At 37.3% G+C, this 19,617-nt stretch overlaps 1 long non-coding RNA gene across 1 annotated transcript in view; it reads left to right on the forward strand.

Annotated features, from left to right (window-relative positions):
* The window catches only part of LOC118500833, a 207,089-nt gene extending 200,218 nt beyond the window's left edge, over window positions 1-6,871 (forward strand). The window contains exon 3 of the long non-coding RNA XR_004903418.1: window positions 3,304-6,871. This is a non-coding gene — a long non-coding RNA (uncharacterized LOC118500833). The remainder of the gene's footprint in view (window positions 1-3,303) is intronic.
* Window positions 6,872-19,617: the final 12,746 nt, after the last annotated feature.

Consider the following 19,617-nt stretch of genomic DNA (forward strand, 5'->3'; position numbering starts at 1 on the left):
TTTAAATATTTCAGAAACTAGCGCTACTGGGAACATTTGAATCCCCCCCCCCTTTGAAGAGGAAAATATTCTTTATAGTACTCAATTTGCAAAGTCTCCTGCCATTAGAGAAATGTGCTTCACCGCCGTCCTGCTGATGGTTGAGTAAAGGGTTGAGGAAGGGCTGGGGAAGCAGGAAGGCAGTCTGGCCAGCGGGGAACGTGGTTTATCTCAATACTCTGCAGGAGTTGAGGCCTGGCTGCTGAAGGAATATGCGTAGCAAGAAGCTGGAGGCCATGCAGTTATCTGTAAATGCTTTGAAAATAATATTCTGAGACATCTGCATAGCTATTTGCATAAAGTAACTCCTTTATTGAAGATATTCTCTATAAAATGCATTAAGCATTTATTTTACCATTAGCTGCTAATAGACTTTACTATGCAATTCTAGAATGGAACTTTATTAGTAGGACAAAGCACAGATGTATTAGTGCTATTCTTCTACCACAACAATTACCTTCTAATCTTGTGGAATTCATAAAAAAACACAATGATTTTTGGAGCTGATTTCCCTGTTCTTTAGCCTGACTCTTTGTCTTATTCCCTTTTTATTCCCCAACAACTAAAAATTGAACCCATAGTAACAAAATGCCCACCCCAGACATACCCCAATGGCTGGCATTTTCTTGCTAACAAATTTAAGGCAGAAAAGAAAAGGTCTGGACAGTTTTGATCATTTTTGTTTAAACTGAAATTGTCTTGTACATTTCAGTAAATACATGCTTAGTTTCTCTCCAGGGTTCAGGTGGTACCCAGAATAGTCAATATGTGTTTGAGATCTAAATATAAATCATAAGGACAAAGGTGACTAAGCCTGATGGAATGCCTTCTCCCTTTAAAAAAAATATTCCTACTCAGCCGTATATCTCATATTATCCTCATAAAGAGATGATTAGTGATGCAGTTATATGGAAGCAGGTGGTCCGAAAAAATGTCTTGTTTTCTGGAGACCTAGGCTAGGATTCCAGTAAATAAGCATATTGACTTCGAGCCTGCTTATTTCTAAGTCTGTTTTCTTATCTGCGAAATAGGAATCATCTTTTTAAGAGGATTTTTACTAAAGTAAATTCATATCACATGTAAAAATGCTTAGCATTGTACTTGGCACATGGTGGGTAGTGGTGACTATGAATTGAGTCGGTTACTTTATTCATGATGGGCTTCAGTCAGAAGGTTATTAGTGGAGGAAAAAAACCTACACATACTAGAACATTCAAAAGAATATTTTGCCCTTCAAAGTCTTCACTCTGGAAAGTACTGTGTGCATTCAAGAGATGCTAGCCTTGAGAAACAGATACCTGAGTAAGCTCTACCTAATTACCTATATCATCTGTCTACCTACCTGCCTGTTTATCTCTGTTAAACTTCATGAATGCAAATAATTTGTATGGGCAAATTTGAATTTTCAAAATGTTATTTGTCACTAGGTGAAGGACTTCTCCTACCAAATATGGTTTTTTAATCAAAAATAAAATATCTTAAAGTAATGAGACCACTGTCTTGTGGAAATCATCATTGAAAAACAAAAAAGGGTTCCCACACTGGTGAAATAGCTGCTGTAGTGAAGTAGGCACACAGCTTCCATGTAGGGACAGGTCGGAAGGAGCCGAGGCACATTCGCTAGAACAGGTTCTGTGTGTATACTTATGTTACATTCTATGTCCCAGGTATTGGTCCTGTGAACAGTCAGTCCTTGAAGGAACTTCTGCGAGGCCAGTTTGATAGAAGCAGTCTAAGGACAAGTAATGATCTGATACTTGTAAACTTTGAAACATTGAAGCATTCTATTTCCATCAAGCACTTATTTTTACTAATTTATTCTAAGGGAACGATGTTCTTCTGTCTTATAAAAAACAGCTATATAACCATATTGCCACTTTGAATTTTTTTTGAAGTGCACAATTATAGACTCTTCCTCAGACTTTCAGTAACATGTCAAAATGAATGCCATGAGGGAAAGAACTTGATGTTTTGACTCAGAAATCTAAGTTGGTAATAATAAAATAATACATATCTTCACTTTAGCTTTGTCACTCCTGGCCATGTAGCCTTGAGCAAGTTTCTTAATTTCTTGTTTTAACTTTCTTGTTATTTTCTAGAAAATGAAAATAACACTAGTTCTTGCCTCAAAGAGTTGTTTACAAAGCAAAATGACAAAATAAAAATAGACTCAGAAACGGAGACCAAAGAAATGGTTGCCAGAGGTGAGGAGAGTAGGAGGAAGGGCAAGAAAAGTGAAGGGGAACACAGTCAATATACTGTGATAAGTGTGTACAGTGACAGATGATTATTAGAATTAATGGGGTGATCACATTGTAAGGTATAAAAATCAGCGAGTCACTATATTGTGTCAGTGAAACTAATTGTATATCAACTATACTTAAATTAAAAAACCAAAATGAATTGCACATGTATAGTGCTCTGGTACTTGGCACATAAGAAGAGCTAAAAAAATATTAGGTGTTACTTTGGTTTTAGGTAAGTAGATAGATGTAGGGATGGTTTCCCTCCCTTCCTTCCTTCCTTCCTTCCTTCCTTCCTTCCTTCCTTCCTTCCTTCCTTCCTTCCTTTCTCTTCCCCTCCTTCCCTCCCTCCCTTCCTTCCTCCCTCCCTTCCTTCCTCCCTTCCTCCCTTTCTTCCTTTTCTTTGCTTGTTATATGTCCCTGGTATATCAGTATTTATATATTTCCTATGACAAGAGGACATGTTCATGCTAAAACATACCTCTGAGAATGTGTGCGAATGAAGTATATAAGGGTAAAATACTTCAGGGTAGCAAACAGTGATGCTGTTTGCTGTTCTATTTCTGGCTCTTGTAGCTGTCAGTTGTCTAGGAGATCACTGGCAAAATCCCAGCAATAAATAGCAGCATTTTATCCTATAAAGAAAGAGCTGCAGCTGATCTAATGACAATCATTAGGCACTTTCTGGGGAAACACCCTTAAGATCTTATGAGATTTCTATTTTTATTTTATTGTCACATCTGCTCTTCAATAAACTGTAGAGGGATTGTTTATCAACTCATAATGAAATACTGACTCTACTTCTACATCCAATTAACTTGTACCTGTTAAAATTCATAGTTTATTGATGGCAGAAGGGAACTACTGTTTCGACATAGTGTTATGAAAGCCCACAAGGTTATATTTGTCTTTTTTCATTGTCATATAATCTGCTTTATGTCAAACCTAATTAGTAGAGATGTAAGGAGACAATTGTGCCTCATGATTAGGGTGTTTTAAATCTTTGCTTTTCCTTTTGCAGGTAAGTGAACGTGGCATTGGGCATAATTCATAATGCTTCCTGTCTGGCTCTTACCTGTGTTGACATTTTATGGACTAAAACTCAACAAGCAGTTAGAAAAACACTGATATGAAGGTACTGTGGATACTGTTGGAGTGTGTGTTGTAAGAGAGATGGTAAGTGTTGTCCATTTTATCCACACCTTGTGAGACCAGGCTGGGCGGCCCGACTCCTGCTTTCTCCCGTGAAAGTGGCTCTATTGGTTGAATAAGCATTTCTGGCATGGCTAAAAGAAGGAAAAATGAGATTCACTTTGCAGTTCTGTCAGGTGTGTTTTCAGAGGACAGATTTTACCAAAGCCTGAAATCATTTGGTATTGTTGGTATTTTAAGTCACCTGGCATCATGGCATTTTATGTTTCCCATCGGGCCAGTTTGGAGTGAAATTCAGAATGTTGTGGCACTGTGGTGACGATCATGAAATGGTCTTGTTGCTCAGAGAAAAGCAGAACTTTAGGCTGAGAGAGGAGAGTCTAAAGTTCCACCCTAGGTAAAACATTCTAAATTAATAGTTGCCTGAGGACTGGAGTGTTATTAGACTTGGTTTGAATTCACAGTTCTAACTCAAAGGAGTGTAATTGGAGTTTCCTTTTTAAATATTTGAAGACAGTATTTACTATGTGGATGTTCAAATATTAGATGTATATTTAGAAGGAAATCTAAAAGCATTTTAAGCTAAATAGGACTGTGAATTGCTATTCAATTCACTATTGAAGAGATACATCATTAAATACTCAAGTATTCAGTAGCTTTTTAATATTATAGGATTGTTGTAGCTAAATCCTTTAAATATCTCCATTGTTGTTAATTCTATAGAAGTGAAAGGTCTAGTGACAGCTTTACTTTTTTTTTGATCCAGTTTACTAGCTGTTTTTTATGTTGAAAATGATTATTTTTTCACTATGAATGATTAAAAATTAGGCCAGAGAAGTTATATTTAAATATAAATTGTCTTTCTTTCATTTCCGTTGGTTGTCTGTGCTTGTTGTTTTCATTTATTATTAAAAACATTGTATAGAAGTATTTTCAAGTTGACATAGCAAATACCTGATTCATCTGTTTCATCTGGGGTAAGTGAATAGAAATACTGCCATAATCTTTAGGCATTTTACTCGAGAGACTCAATGTTAAGAATATTCCAGATTTTGAGATGTTTTAATTGCATTTTTCCTAAGAAGTTAGGTTTAGATTCTGTGTATTTGAGGATGATTATCTTAACCCTTATTACACTGCTGTGACATGTTAATCTTTGGGGAGGATTATTGTCATACCGAACAAATTCCCTCTCAAAGCACCAAGTTTCATACATCTGACACTTTCAGCCAGTTTCTGATGCTGGATGGATGTGTGAATCAATCTCATTTATTGCGGTGGTTGTTTCTCAATGAAATGTTATCTTTCACATTGCAAGTAGAGGAACTATGATTTATAAATACAATGTTACCTTGGTAATTTTTTGTAATGTAACTACTTTTACTGCCAATGGGAAATGTCCCTTAAAAAAAAGGTATAATCAAAGAACTTTTCAAAATGAGGCCTTCAGAGAATTGGGCATGAACCTCAGACCTATGTGTGAAACCTTGGGATTACCTTTTTCTGGACTCTTAAATCTTATATGTTGTAAGTTTTATTACTATAGTTTACTCATTAGAAATAAAAATCTCAATCAACATTATGCATCATATTATCACCATATTATCAGTTGCTAGTATTTTGGATTTTTCTGGTGCATTTCCTAGTCACAAAAGTTTTCAATTCTGATTAGAAGCAGAATCATGTCTGCTTCACTGAACTGCTGAAATCAGAGCCTTTGATCTTGAGGGAAATCAAGGGTTCCTTAAAAACCTCCAAGATGATTGATAATAACTTATAATACTCAGTAAATTGTGTTTGTGTGGAGTATATGCTTCACACCATATTATCTTGTTAAGTCCTAGAAGAGGCCCAGCGATGTCTTTCTCTTTAATTAGAAGTTCAGAAATAGCCCAAGCTGTTCATATCAGGTGAGCTTTCTAGAGCTACTTTGGCATTTCCTGGAGTGATTTTGTCTGTACTGTGATTTTTGCCCAGCTCTTTAAATAGTGCTGGTGGTCACCAAACTGCTTTCCATGTAGGAGCTGTCATTTTGGTGGCTTTTATAACAGGACCATGCCTTCCTTTATGAAAATGTTACTGTATGGGAAAAAAATAATCGTATTTGCATATTTTCCTATGATAGTGAGCATGCTCATCAGCTTCATTGTTTACATCTGAAAACAAATAATCACCCAGTTCCTTTTCTGCTCTGCTGTGCTCTTCTGAGGAAATAGATTTGGGGGCTTGCTATGAATAGAATAGTTACTTGTCAGATGGGGAAACTTGTTCAGGTGGCTGTAGAAGTAGGTTGTTTTTGAGCATTGGCTGGATAAATGTGAACTTACCTCACATGGTGATACTCATATTTTCATTGTGTGAATGATAAGGTTGGTTGCTCTGTAAGGGATTTAATATATTCTTATTGTCATCAGAAAATAGAGTTGAATTTTATAAAATAAGAAGAAAAATTACTTTCTAAGACATCTAACTCCAGAGTTTCCTGATATTGCTGCTGAAAACTTGGGGATCCAAATACAATGGGAGGTCGTTGATCAGCTGGAGAGGGGAGAATGATTAGAGAACTCATTTTCTCTCCACTCCAGCTGCTCCTTGGACCCTGCCTTTGACCAACTTTGCACCATAAGCACCTGTTCATATTGTGTATCAAAGAGCTACCAGTGTAGTTGCAAATGCTGGTAGATACAAGGCTTAACTCGTGATTTTGTCAAGGATGAACTTTTAGTTGTATTTTCCTTGTAATTTGCCAAGAAGAATAGCTAATGCTTATTTTGAACAATGATTAGCCCTCAGGAGTTGACTATTAAAGACACCTAATGAAAAATATATCTTGGTGGACAAAACAAAAAGATTAACATTGAACAAACTTTTAGTCAAATGATAGAAATGACTTTTTGTCAGATGATAGAAGTGACTTTTTTAGTCTGTAAGTTAAAATATCAGCTCTTTCAAAAACAATTTTATACCTCAGCCTTTTAAGTTATAATTTTCAAAGATGATGCATTTTATAATTCATGTTAATTCAAAACACTAGAGTATTTTGTACATTTATAATTCTAGGCTTTTTCTCTTTTATTTTAAATTTTTAATAAATATATTGGGTTGATATTGCTTAATAACATACAGCTTTCAAGTGTGCAGCACTATAGTATATCATCTGTATATTGCATTGTGTGTTGACCAAAGTTAAATTTCCTTCTGTCACAATATATGACCCTCTTTAATACCCTTTAGCCTTTACTACCTCCCCTCACCCTGTTTTTTTCTGGTAACCATCATACTGTTGACTGTGCCTGTGAGTTTTTGTTCGTCTTTGTTCATTTGTTGCTTTCAGGTTTATATCCCACATATGAGTTAAATCATATGAGTCTTGACTTTTTCATCTAACTTATTTTGCTTAGCATGGTATTCTCAAGATCTATCCATGTTGTTGCAAATGGAAGTATTTCATTTTTTTCTTATGGCTAAGTAGTATTTCATTGTACGTATGTACCGCATTTTCTTTATCTAATCATCTATTGAAGAACATTCAACATCAGTGAATGAGGGTTCCCTTTCCTCCACAACCTCTCCAACACTTGTTACTAGTTGTCATGTTGATAACAGCCATTCTCACAGGTGTAAGGTGGTATCTCACTGTAGTTTTAATTTGCATTTCCCTAATAGCTCGTGAAGTTGAGCATCTTTGTATATGTCTGTTGGCCATTTGTATATCTTGTAGATTCTGTTTAAATAAAACTTTTTAGAAATTTCATGTGCTAGAGAGAGAATTATCCAATGAATCTTATCATTCCAGATTTAACAATGACCAATTTTTGCTATAATTGCTATCCTTTGTTTTGGAGTGGGAAATGCTAAGGTATTTTAAAACAAACTTTAGATATTATCATTTTCTCTTAAATGCTTTAATGTGCATGAAAAAGGGGACATTTTCTTACATAATCACAATATTATCACACCTAGAAGATTCCTAATTATCCCTTCATGCCCTCTAATACCTACTTTATACTTAAACTCCCCATGTTGATGCGAAAGTGACTTACTACTGCTACTTTGTTTAAATCAGGGTCCTAACAAGTTTTCACTTGTCACATTTGGTTATTCACTCAAGGCTTTTAAAATTTAGAACAATTTATACTCCTTCCTCTTCTTAACTTTTATTTTAAACCATTGACTTATTGACAAAGCTCGGTCAGGTGTCCTGTAGAACGGCCTACATTCCGTATTTTTCTGATTTTTATCTTAGTGGTGTCTTTAACTTGTTCCACCATCACTTATACTTCCTATAAACTAAAAGTTTTATCTAAAAGATTGATTTGAATTAGTATTAATTTTTTCGAGAATATTTCATAGGTGCAGCTTTAATAGATTCTCTCAATATCCCAACCACATTTGCTTAATAACTGTCTTCAGTTCACTCTATTCTTCAAATGGACTTCTTTCTACAGTATTCACAAGTAATTTCCTGTGGGGGGGGCCTTTTTCTGCCTTATTTATTGTAATTAAATATTTTAGAATGAATAGTCAACCTCAATTAATAGATGCGTGAAATACCAGAAGCAAAGCAGGCACTTCAGCCTCCCCACGTTTCCCATATCTGTCATAAACTGAAAATGCCCGGCCAGACTGAACCTGCTGCCCACACACAGCCTTGCTGCCAGCAGACGTTTCCCTGCTATAGAGTTTGTGGCAACACAGGCCTGCCATTCGGCTCTTCAGTGTCCAGCAAGGTTTTACTCCCATCACTATATTAAAAGGTCTTGTTTATCGGTTTCGGTTGGACATCCAACACATGTCATTCAGGAATGAAACAGATCACAGGATAACATGATAACATTTGGTTTGCTTACCAACCTTGCTAGGACCATTTTCTTCCCTGTGTATTTTGAGATTTAATTCAACATCTCATCTACTTCTGCCCAGAGTGTGAAATTTTCACTCTTACAATCATTCTTTCTGGGCTTTCTGGAAACGTGTATTAGAATGGAATTAATGTGTCATGTTACCTGGGAAGAATAACATATAAGACTGATAGTTCTCCAACCAAGGTGATGGTCCCAGTGGGTACCATCTGAGGAGTGTTTTGACCTTGGATGGACAACTCATGTGGGGAATATTGCCTGGGGCTCTGGACACTCAGGAGCAGCCCATAAAGACCTAGTCCCATCGTAGAAGTGGGGGAATTTCCAAAGGAGAGTGCAAGACCAAATGGGATTATTGACTCTCGTTTTGAATTACATTGATAATGCCTATGCCAGGTTCCATGGCACATGGAAGGAACAGTGGGTTAGAGTAAAGAGACGCTGATTTCAGTCCTGTACTTCAGGAAGTGTAGGCTGGAGGGCAAGAGAAAAGGTTCCAGATTCACCTTGGTGGACTGGCATCGCTACTCTTGTACATGTGACCCTAGAATACTTACTTTGAGGTGCTTCAGCCTCCTTGTCTGTAAAATGGTGGCAATAATAGCAGACCTCAGTCTTTTAGAGTTGTTAATAAGGATTTATTGAGATAATCCACATAAGGTTCTGTTACTCAGGAAATGATCAATAAATATAGTCACTGCTGTTTTATTATTGATGCTAATTAATGGTTGTCCCCTTCATTAAGAACTTCATAGCAAATCCTGGCAGGGAAGTGTATTTATAAATTGTACTTCTTTTGGTGAATGATAATTATTTCATTTTAAAAATTGCTTTTTGTATGTTAAAGTCCTTTAATGATAAAACTAAATAATTTGAAAAAATTGAAGACCAACATGTCAATAGAAGTATAATCAGCCTGTTTGCTGATTGTCTGCATCAATAAAAATATAAATTTTAAACATATATAGAAATCACATATATGAGGCTATATATTAGGCATGCATATGTAATTGCTTTTTTTTTCTAACAATTCCATATGATAAACCATTAAAGTTGTAGTTCTAATAGCTAACCAGGGCACTTTCAAATATTCTGCCAAGTGTTTTATGTAGCTATTTCATTTAATCTCTATAACAGTCATGTAAGTTTGTGCCATTATTACCCCATTTTACAGATGTAGAAACTGAGGCCCAGGTAACACTCCTAAATCATGGAAAATCCAGGATATGACTCAGGTCTCTCTAACTCTAGAGCCATACGTTTACATGCTTTCTGATGCCTTCTGATTTGTGCCTTCTGATTTTTGCCATCTAGTGTTCCTGAAGGGGCCTCAGGTTGGCTTCTGTTCGCTAATGTGATCTGTTATCATGAGGGAAGGGTGTTTGCATCTTGTGTTCTGAGAGTTTCAATTATGGCCGTGACCACCTGAACCTTCGCTACAGCTCAGGCCTCTTGATTACTGTCAGCCCATCCTTGAGCTTCAGACAGCTTTGTCACTTCAGATAAGGCTTTTCTAGCTGTAAAAACTTCTAGATAAAGAATTTTCTGTCACACTAGTGGAATTTAGGATATTCTGTAGTTATTTAAAAGAATATTTGAAAGGTGTCCTCCTTCAAGGACTGCATTTCATGTCAAAGTGCTGTCCCTTGTATGAAGAAGTGCATTCTTAAATCAGTTCTTTTTTTAAAAATATTTTATTTATTTATTTTTAGAGAGGGAAGGGAGGGAGATAGAGAGAGAGAGAGAAACATCAATGTGCGGTTGCTGGGGGTCATGGCCTGCAACCAAGGCATGTACCCTGGCTGGGAATCGAACCTGCGACACTTTGGTTTGCAGCCCGCGCTCAATCCACTGAGCTACGCCAGCCAGGGCAAGAAGTTCATTCTTTTTGGGTAGCACTGTGATTTGTAATATCAAACCACATCCTCTCCATGAGAAAGTGACTTCCCTGTTGCGTGGTTTGCGTGCTCCCAGGGTGCAAACGAGAACGAGTGTTCAGCACTGCGACCTCAGCTCTGTCCTTCCCTGCACCTCCTGTCTGCCCTCAGCCCCCTGTCCTCCCCAACCCCTTCCTCCTTAGCTTATTGAAATGCTTAGAAATGTATTGATTTGGGCTTGCAGAGAATTCCTTTCTTGGTAAAGCACAGTTTTAAATGTAAGGCTCTCTCCCTTTTTAAAAAAATGTTGCAATTATACTTGGCATTCAATATTATATTAATTTTAGGCATTAACTTATAAAGTGATCCTATTCCATAGGTCTAGTATCCATCTGGCACCATATGTAGTTATTGCAATATTATCAGAAGTCTCTTTGTTTCTTGATGGCATTCTATTTTTCTACTTTTTAATGACACAATTTACAATGATCATATAATTGAGACTACAGTCCTGGAAATCAGAATACTTACATGGCTTATTTGTATCTCTCAATGTAGTAATATATGTTTAATTGAGGGATAAAATTACCAAAGTCAGTTATCTAATTGAGAAGTGCTTTATGATGTATGTGACAAAAAGATTTTATGGTGAAAATTTTAGTCCTTTAAGGAAAGGTGTTGAAACCCTCTGCAGGGGTGTCCAACATTTTGGCATCTCAGGGCCACACTGGAAGAAGACTTGTCTTGGGCCATACATTAAATACATTGTGACACATAATCACAAAAACATCCCAAAATGTTTTAAGTGATTTTGTGTTGGGCTGCATTCACAGCCATCCCAGGCTGCTTATGGCCCGTGGGCCGCAGGTTGGACACCCCTGCTAGAGCAGCGATTCTCAAACTTTAGCACTGCTAGGAGTCACCTGAGGCACTTATTATAAGTGTAGAGTCCTAGATCTCACCAGTCGAAATTCTGACTGAGTGGGTGGGTATAGGGCAGAGCCTAGGAATCTGTATTTAAAACACCATCTCAGTTGCTTTTGTGCTGATTGTTTCAGATGTAGTCCCCATTCCTTCTTTAGGTAGAAACTCGTATTTCTTCACCATGTTTAGTTTGGTGTCTCCAATAAAAACCAAAACACTAATTTGAGGTCAGATATTCATGATAGGCCCCTGCTCAATTTGTTAGCCCCCTTCCAAAGTGCAGTCTCCAAAACCAGATGAAGAGCTCTTGTGGTGAAAATTTAGTTAAGGAGACATATTTGGGGGGAAAGGGTGGTGGCAGAAATGAGTGGGGTCAAAGGGTCATTCTTCTTGGAACTATTGCAGTCGCACAACACTCATTGACTTTATCTAGAATGCTATATATTAAGTAAACTGAACAATATTTTGGCTTTTTCTGGATTAGGCATGTGGCAATATGTATAAAAATATCAAATAATTATGTTGTATACCTGAAATGAATGTTATATGTCAATTAAACCCCAATAAAAATAACAGGTATGCAGCAACTCAGGGAATTTACTGAGCTCTCTGGTTTTTGATAAGTGCCACAGTTGTCAGTTTTATAGTGGGTGGCATTTAGTCAGCCCAGATGTTTCCAAAAGATGTTTCTGAATTCTTGACTTCAGTAGGTATGTGGTGGGAGGGATTGTGAGCAGTCTGGCTGGAACGAGATTGTGCTTATGTGCTAATCAGTGAAGCTAAGTAATGATTTTTGTGTGTGTGTGTCCTAAGACAATGAATTAAAGGCAGTGAACTGAAAACATTGCACTGAACTTGGCCACACTCTTTTTTGCTGTCTGTGAACTAGACCCTTGGAAATGTTGCGATCCGGTGCCCTCAGGGTCTGGTACCTCTGGGGGCCATGCTAACACACTGCAGCTGAGCTCAGGAGGTGACAATGGACTGGTGTTAGGGGAACATTTTGTTTTAAGCAACCTTCATTAAGGTGGTATTTTCCCTCTATGTCTTACATTTTAATTTGGACAGAAGAGGTCAAACCAAATTGATATTTTTTGGGTATTTGTTTGACTCCTTTGTTTTGACATTTCATAATGTCTCATGAATTGTGTAATAGTTTTCAAAAGGGTTGAGCATTTTGTTTTCTTTTTCTTTTGACTGTTTATGAAAATGTGTTGCATATGTAACACCATAGCACTGCAAACCATGTACTTTATAGAAGACTGATAATTGCTACTCACAGGTCCCCCAAAACAGCTGAATATAAGCTATCTAAATTTCTTTTTTCATAGTGTATTATAAGATTTGTGTGACTTTTCAGAAAAAAATTCTATGGCTTTATTCCTGACCTTTTTGAGGAAGACAGTATATTTTTGTGAAGTAAGCAGGATACCAACTAGTTTTTATGCCAATCCAGGCTGATAGAACCTATGTGGGGGGCAGGAGTGTGTCTTAATCTGTTTTTTCTGCCCTGCAGCATCCATGGAGGACAATGTAACAGGGACTTTGACTATGACAGTGAATAAATGAACAGTGCTTAAAACAACTGCCACTTTACCATTCTCTAATTAAGAAAATAATGTGACTGGATTGTTTTAATTAATCACTTGATATGACAAGTTTATGTTCATTAAAATCAATCATTTTCACTGGGTTAGTATGAAGTGCTTCTAATGATCTTAGCATGGCCATATTGATCTCTTTACAAATGTATTTTATTGGCCATGTTGAAATTTGGCACTTTAATGACATGCAATAACTATCTTTTCGAATGGCAGTCTACCTGTCTCGAAATCAAAGAAGATGGAATGGGATAGAATGTTGAACAAAAGAGTTGATGTATACATTGCAAATTTATTGTTACATGTAAAAGTAAGCTAACTTTAAATTTTGTTTTATTTCAAAATGTTCTTTTTTAAGCAGTATGATAATGCAGATTTAACATTCAAAGAACTGCATGTCACAGAGAAGCAGTCATTTGCAAATGGGAGTTTCTTGGGAAATTCCCTTTGAGCTACAAAAGCTCAGGAGCGTGTAAGGAGCAACTTTTCGCATCCCACATGGAAGGTGAAATAACGCCCGGTGGTTCAGGGAGAAAGAGAGGAGACACTGATCAGGGGACAGAGAGGTGGGCATGGGAAGGAGCCCTAGGAAGAAACTGGAGGAGAAGAGAGGATGAGAGACACTTGGGAAGCATAGGGACTGTGAGTGGATTGTCAGGAGTCTGATGGGGAGAATGGATGTTCTCTCCCGAGGGGAGACAACAACTGCAGGTAAAACCCCTAAATGTATTTTCTTTTACTAAGAGATGCTGAAAGTCCTGTCGTCTGAAATACAGGGGTAAGATTTTATTGATTTACAGTGCTAATCCAATGAACATTTTTATTAAGTGAATATTAATGCACAAAATCCCAAGCCAAGGAGCTTTCTCAAAAGTCTTTGCTGTATTAAAAAATATTGTTCCTGCAATAAGTCCTTTCTCAGAAAGAGTTGAATGTGAGGTGATAGCCTATCTAAATCTTGGTAAGTTAAAAGGAGGCAAAGATGTGGTACAAATGGGTGAGAAGCAGGAGACTGGGCTCTCTTCTTTCATCACTGCCACTGGAGTAACTCCCAGCCAAGCAGTTTAAGCTTACCATGTCTGTGTCTGTCTTCTTTGATTTATTATATATATTTTGGTCTCAAAAGACCAAATAAGGAAAACCAAATGGGAGTTTGTTATTTTGGAAGGAGGGTTCTTTTGCTTTTGAAAATAATTAAAGTTGAATAAATTGAGCCATGATAATAAAAAGGAAAGCTAATGTTTATATGGAAAATTTTCTTCTTAATGTCATTTTGGAGAAGAGTGAGCAGATTAGATTTCTCTCGAAATGGAACACTATGCAGGTTTCTAATTATGAAGAAATAGTTATAAAGAAATTAAGAGTGAGAATATATTTAATTTTGCCTTGCTTATTTTTAACAATGGTTTGTTTTGAGCTTATCTTTAGTTATTTTCTAACAACCAAAATTGCTCAAAACACACAAAAGAGCTTTACTCATGTTTCTGCCATTATGAGCATAATGGAGTCTGCTTAAAGTCAGTGGTTTAATACAGGAAGAGCTGGAAGTAAATATTTATGTCCAGTACTCATTTTAGTTGATAAACACTGCTTGGTATTATTAGTTACTCGAGGCAGCTCTTGGGCTCAGTGGGTAACTAGAGAGTACAGCAAGAAGACTTCCACATTGAACCTTGGCAGTGTCACTACTGGTCCCTACCCAAATAGTAAACACATCACTCATCAACAGAAGCAAAGAGTCATTCTTGCTTACATGCATGCAAGCATGTGTTCATTCAGTCTTGAGCTCCTTTATGAGCCAGTTTCTATGCTGAATCTGAATATACAAAATAGGAGCAGGCAGTTTTGCTTTTTTTTTTTAATTTTTTTTTATTTATTTACTTTTAGAGAGGGAAGGGAGGGAGAGAGAGAGAGAGAGAGAGAAACATCAGTGTACAGTTGCTGGGGGTTATGGCCTGCAACCCAGGCATGTACCCTGACTGGGAATTGAACCTGCGATGCTTTGGTTCTCAGCCCATGCTCAATCCACAGAGCTATGCCAGCCAGGACTAGTTTTGTTAGTTTTGAAGTCTAGGAGCTGGGGTGGTAGGATGGGGCAAAGAAGAGAAAAAGAAAAATGAAACATGCACACACCATGGATCTGTCCATAATTTCGATTCCATCAGCTATAAAACCACTTATTAAATGCCTTTGGAATAGGGGTTTGCAAAAACAAGCCTCTGGGAGTCTCCTAAAGAATTCATAACTAACGGTTGCCTCTCTGCTTGAGGCTTGATGTCTTTTAATTCTCTCTGCCTCCCTTCATGCTATAATTATGCAATTGCAAGTTTATTTTTTTCTCTTTCTCCCTCCACCCCTTATGTTGGAATTTGCAGTAAGATTATAGAAATTATCTCTCTAATTTAAGTATTAAAAATTGCATCCAGTGCTTTTCACATTACTTAATAAAAATGCAGATATCATGTCATTGTTTGGTCTTGAATCAGACTGTTGGCCCTTTGCTTTCTTCTGGAGCCCTGTGTGCTCAATGAATGATTAGGCGCTACACTCGAATTATGAGGCTAGCTATCATGAGTCATGGGTTCTGTATTTCAACTGAGAATCTAAGCAAGAGGTCATATGGAGAATACATAAGTGTGCTTCTCAAACTATAGTGGGTCTGGGTGGAGCCCACAAATCTGCTTTTCAACGGCCTTCTAGATGGTAGTGATGGTGCTGGTCCATGGGACACACTCAGGGTAGTAAGATTCTGTATAGCTGTGACATGAGTCTTAACCTCAGAGGTCTTAGTATAGTTTTACAGGATATTGACCTTGGAGTGTTAGTCTCTCTTTATAAAGCTTTGATGGGATGGGGCATCTTCAAATTGCCTCATTGGTCTGCATTACAAATCAGTTGCCATTTGCTGTTCACCTAAACCTTTTGCTACTTTGTGGACATTTCTTATAGGAGATAGTGATTTATCTTTTACAGAAAAATGAGAAATGAGTACTTCTATGTTGATTCTTACCTTCTGTTATTAATCTGATCCTTTGGTAGAAAAAGTAGTGTTACATTTCTCATTTACTTTGAAAGCTAAAGTTATCTAGGCTTAAAAATATTTTTGCTAATTCTGTACAATTCCTTTTATCCTGTGGCAATATTTTAGAATGATAAGCTCACTGCTTGCAGTAGGGTGTATCTATATCTTTCTATTAAGACCATCAAGTCTGTATTGTATCATCCATAATATTACCTTGAAGTACCAATATTTAAAAATAATCAAATTCTGACCCCATAAAAGTATCAAAATTCCTACATTTTAAAGTGTGTATTTATTGAGTGTAATTGAGAGACCAACTTGCATTGCAAAAAATTTGAAGATCAAAGTGATCAGGTTTTTACAAAGAAGCCTAAACGCACTTTACCTTACTGAAACCAATTTTCATTCATCCTACAAATATTTATTTACTGCAAACTATATGCCAGGCATCAGGTCAGACTTTGGAGAGAGAACAGGTAAATATTTACTGTTTTTATTCTGAATCATGCATTTTTAATGCAGAGAGAGAGAACACCTATGTTGTGGTATATAAAAATACAGGGTCTGACAGAAGTCAGGCCTGCCTGAGTGTGGCTGGTAGGGTGATAATATGGGTGTAATAACTTACAGTTTTAATTTGAACATTCTACCTAAAACATCACATGGTGTGCTTGAGTGTGATATTGTATGTCAGAGAATTACATGCTTGTGATTTGGTAATAAAAGATTTTGTAATAAAAAGGGGCATTGTTTGTGCCAGATCCTGTGTATATCAATGTAAAGAATGCTGATATATGTACATATACTTGTATTTATAGATCACATAGTATATCTTTTATGCTTGTCTTTCCATATTGATTTTTTTCTCTTGATTTTAGTAATAGCACACTTTTCTCCATTCCTTTTCTAATGATTTCTTGCCATCTCCAGCATGGATGCCTTTTATCAGTCAGGGTGTTTTCTACTTCAGGTGACAGAAATCCTGTCTCATCTGGCTCACACATTAAAGACAGTTATTTTCTCACATAACAGAAAGTCCAGAAGTAGGACAGACATCAGATCTGGTTGATACATTAGTCCAGCAATTTCATAAAGGTCATGTTCTTTCTTTTCATATAAACAAGGAAAAATTTCCCAGAAATCTCCCACCACAGTTCACTTTGGCCTTGATTGAGTCTATATCTGCTCTAGTAACTAGCAGGGGGCATGAACTTATGACTGATATGTTCTGATCATTTATAGCAAGGTAGAGTGGATGTTGGTGTCCAATATCCACTTTTTCTGCCCACTTTAAATTGTTCAGTTCCTGGGGGCTGGGTTGGGGACTCAGACAAAATCTTATATTTCCTAAGGACTGTTTGAGAATTCCTTCCATTCTTGCTGTATCTTCTCTCTGTAGTTTTACCCACTCCTATGACTGATCTCCCACCTTTGTATGTGATACTTTCCACCTTATATAATGAACCCAAAGTACTTTACAGAATTTTTTATCTATACATTTAATTTCTTCCTGGAAAACTCACCTTGAAACTGCCAACAAAGTTTCAGATTCACTATAGTGCAAAACAGAGTTTATTATCGTTACATAACAATCCCAACTTGGCAAGTCATTTAAACCAAAACCCTGTGTGTCATCTTTGACCACGCTTATCAGTCAATAACCTATTTTGTTGATTCTTTTTCTCTATCTTCTCTCTGTCCTCTTCCTTCTCCTTTCCATGTTGCCACTTGGGCTGTTGTTATTTCTGGTCATGAGTGTTGTCTTTTAACTGACCTGTCCACATCCACTCATGCTGCTCCCCCTTGCAATGTCTTCTTGACATCACCAAGTCCACTACCCAAAGTTACATCTAGTCATGAAATTTCTTACAGTCTTTCTTTCCTGTGACATACCAGGATATTCTACATGTTAGCCTCATCTCATTCCCTGCCTCTCCTAGTACACTTGCCTTCAAAACTTGCATTTCAGTTAGTTTTTCTTACTACTCTTTCCCCAAACATGCTGAACTGTTCCTGACCGTGCTTCTCTTTATGCTGTTTTATTTACCTTTTCTGTTTCAGTTCAGTCATTATCCCCTTTTCAAAGACTTCAGAACTCTCTACTGTCCTTACATCCCCAGGAAAACTGAGGATGATGACAATGTGGTGGTGGTGACTGATATATTTTGGTATATAGACATATATATATTAAGAAGTAGAACAGTAAATGAATATAGTATAAAGCACTTAGAACAGTGCTTTTATTATTCCACACAAAAACACTGAGGTAGGCACTGTTGTAAATCTGTCTTATAGATGAGGAGGCAGAGGCACAGGAACCTCAGAGGCAATAAGCAATGACACTGAGATTTGACCTTGAACAGTCTGGCTCTTGGATCTGTGCTCTTGGGCATTACATCTTACAGTGACTCAATCATTTGGTCGGTCTGTTCTTGGGCAGCATTGTACCTTAAATGTATTTTCATTATTGCACTGAAATTTTTTTTCAATCTAATTTCCCCAACTATACCAAAAATTCTTTGAAGACTGGAGTGATTATTTTCATCTAGTCCTTAATATAGTAGGCATGAAGCATTGTTAGGATAAGGACAAAAAGAAGTGGGAAAACAGTGTTTGGTATAATATTTGTGGCTAAAGAAATGAGTCAGACATTTCTCTGAAATGCTGTAAAACTGTTACTCAGCTTTGTTCTCGTAGTAGCAGGGTTTTTGATTGAATAGTCATTGTCTTTAAGGAAGAGGTCTTCCTGTATTCTGCCAAGTCTTGGAACATTAAGAACAGATGATATACTGAGGACACCTAACCCAAGTTCCTCACTGTATATGTTTCTTTATCAAACATAAATCAGTCTACAAAATGAATTACACACAAATGTTCACTGTAGCCCTAGTGGTAATATAAAGAACTGGAACCAGTCCAAATATCCCCCAACAGGTGAATGGATAAACATAGAGTACAGGGTTCATGTCATGGAATGCTGCTCAGCAATAAAAAAATAAAAAGAAATGGACAAATGATACCATGGAACCATGTGATTGAGTATCAGATACATTATACTGAGCAAGAAAGGGCAGACACGAAAGAGTACAGGCCCTGTGATCCCAACTCTGTGACTCTGTAAAACAAATTAATCTTGGTTCAGCAAATCAGATGAGTGGTGGCCTGAGTGGGTGGAGTGGAATTCACTGAAAATGGGCAGGGAGAAACTTTCTTGGGTGATGGAGATGCTTTATAATTTACATGATTTAGATAATTATCATGCTTTAAGTTTACGTGAGTTTAGATAACTATCAAAATTCAGTAACCTTAGGATCTGTGTATTTTGTTGTATGTTAATCATACCTGTTTTTTAAAATGGTGGTATTAGGATTAGGGAAGTGGGGTCAATAAGAATTTAGGATGGGGAAAGTATCAGCAGGTTTGTATGCTAGTGAAAATGATCCAGTTTGAAGAAAAAATATGGATGAGTAAAAAAGAATGAGGAACTGGTGAAGCGATGCACGTGGGTGGAAGGACTGGCTTTGGGAAGGGCGTGGATAAGTCAGAGTATGGGTCTGCACTGGTGGAGGGTGGGTGGTGGTTCTGTTGTTCCGAGTCTACACAAGTCCTCTTTGCTTCCCCCCCCCCCCGCCTCCCCCCAAGAGCAGTAGGAAGCCAGGACAACAGTTCACTGTGAGGCTGGAGGCGGTGAGGTGCAGGAAGCTAGAGGAAGTCTAGAGTAGAGGTTGTCAAACGTTATCAGAAGCATGGTGCATGTTAAAACAAATCTGTTGGGCCCCACCCCAGAGTGTTCTGGCCCAGTAGGGCTGAGGAAGAACCTGAAAATGTGCCAAGTTTGTAGATGATGCTGATCTGGACAAGACTGAGAACCACTGGTGTAGAGCTTTCATTTTTATT

Source organism: Phyllostomus discolor, chromosome 5, assembly GCF_004126475.2.
Source record: "Phyllostomus discolor isolate MPI-MPIP mPhyDis1 chromosome 5, mPhyDis1.pri.v3, whole genome shotgun sequence".
NCBI lineage: Eukaryota > Metazoa > Chordata > Mammalia > Chiroptera > Phyllostomidae > Phyllostomus > Phyllostomus discolor.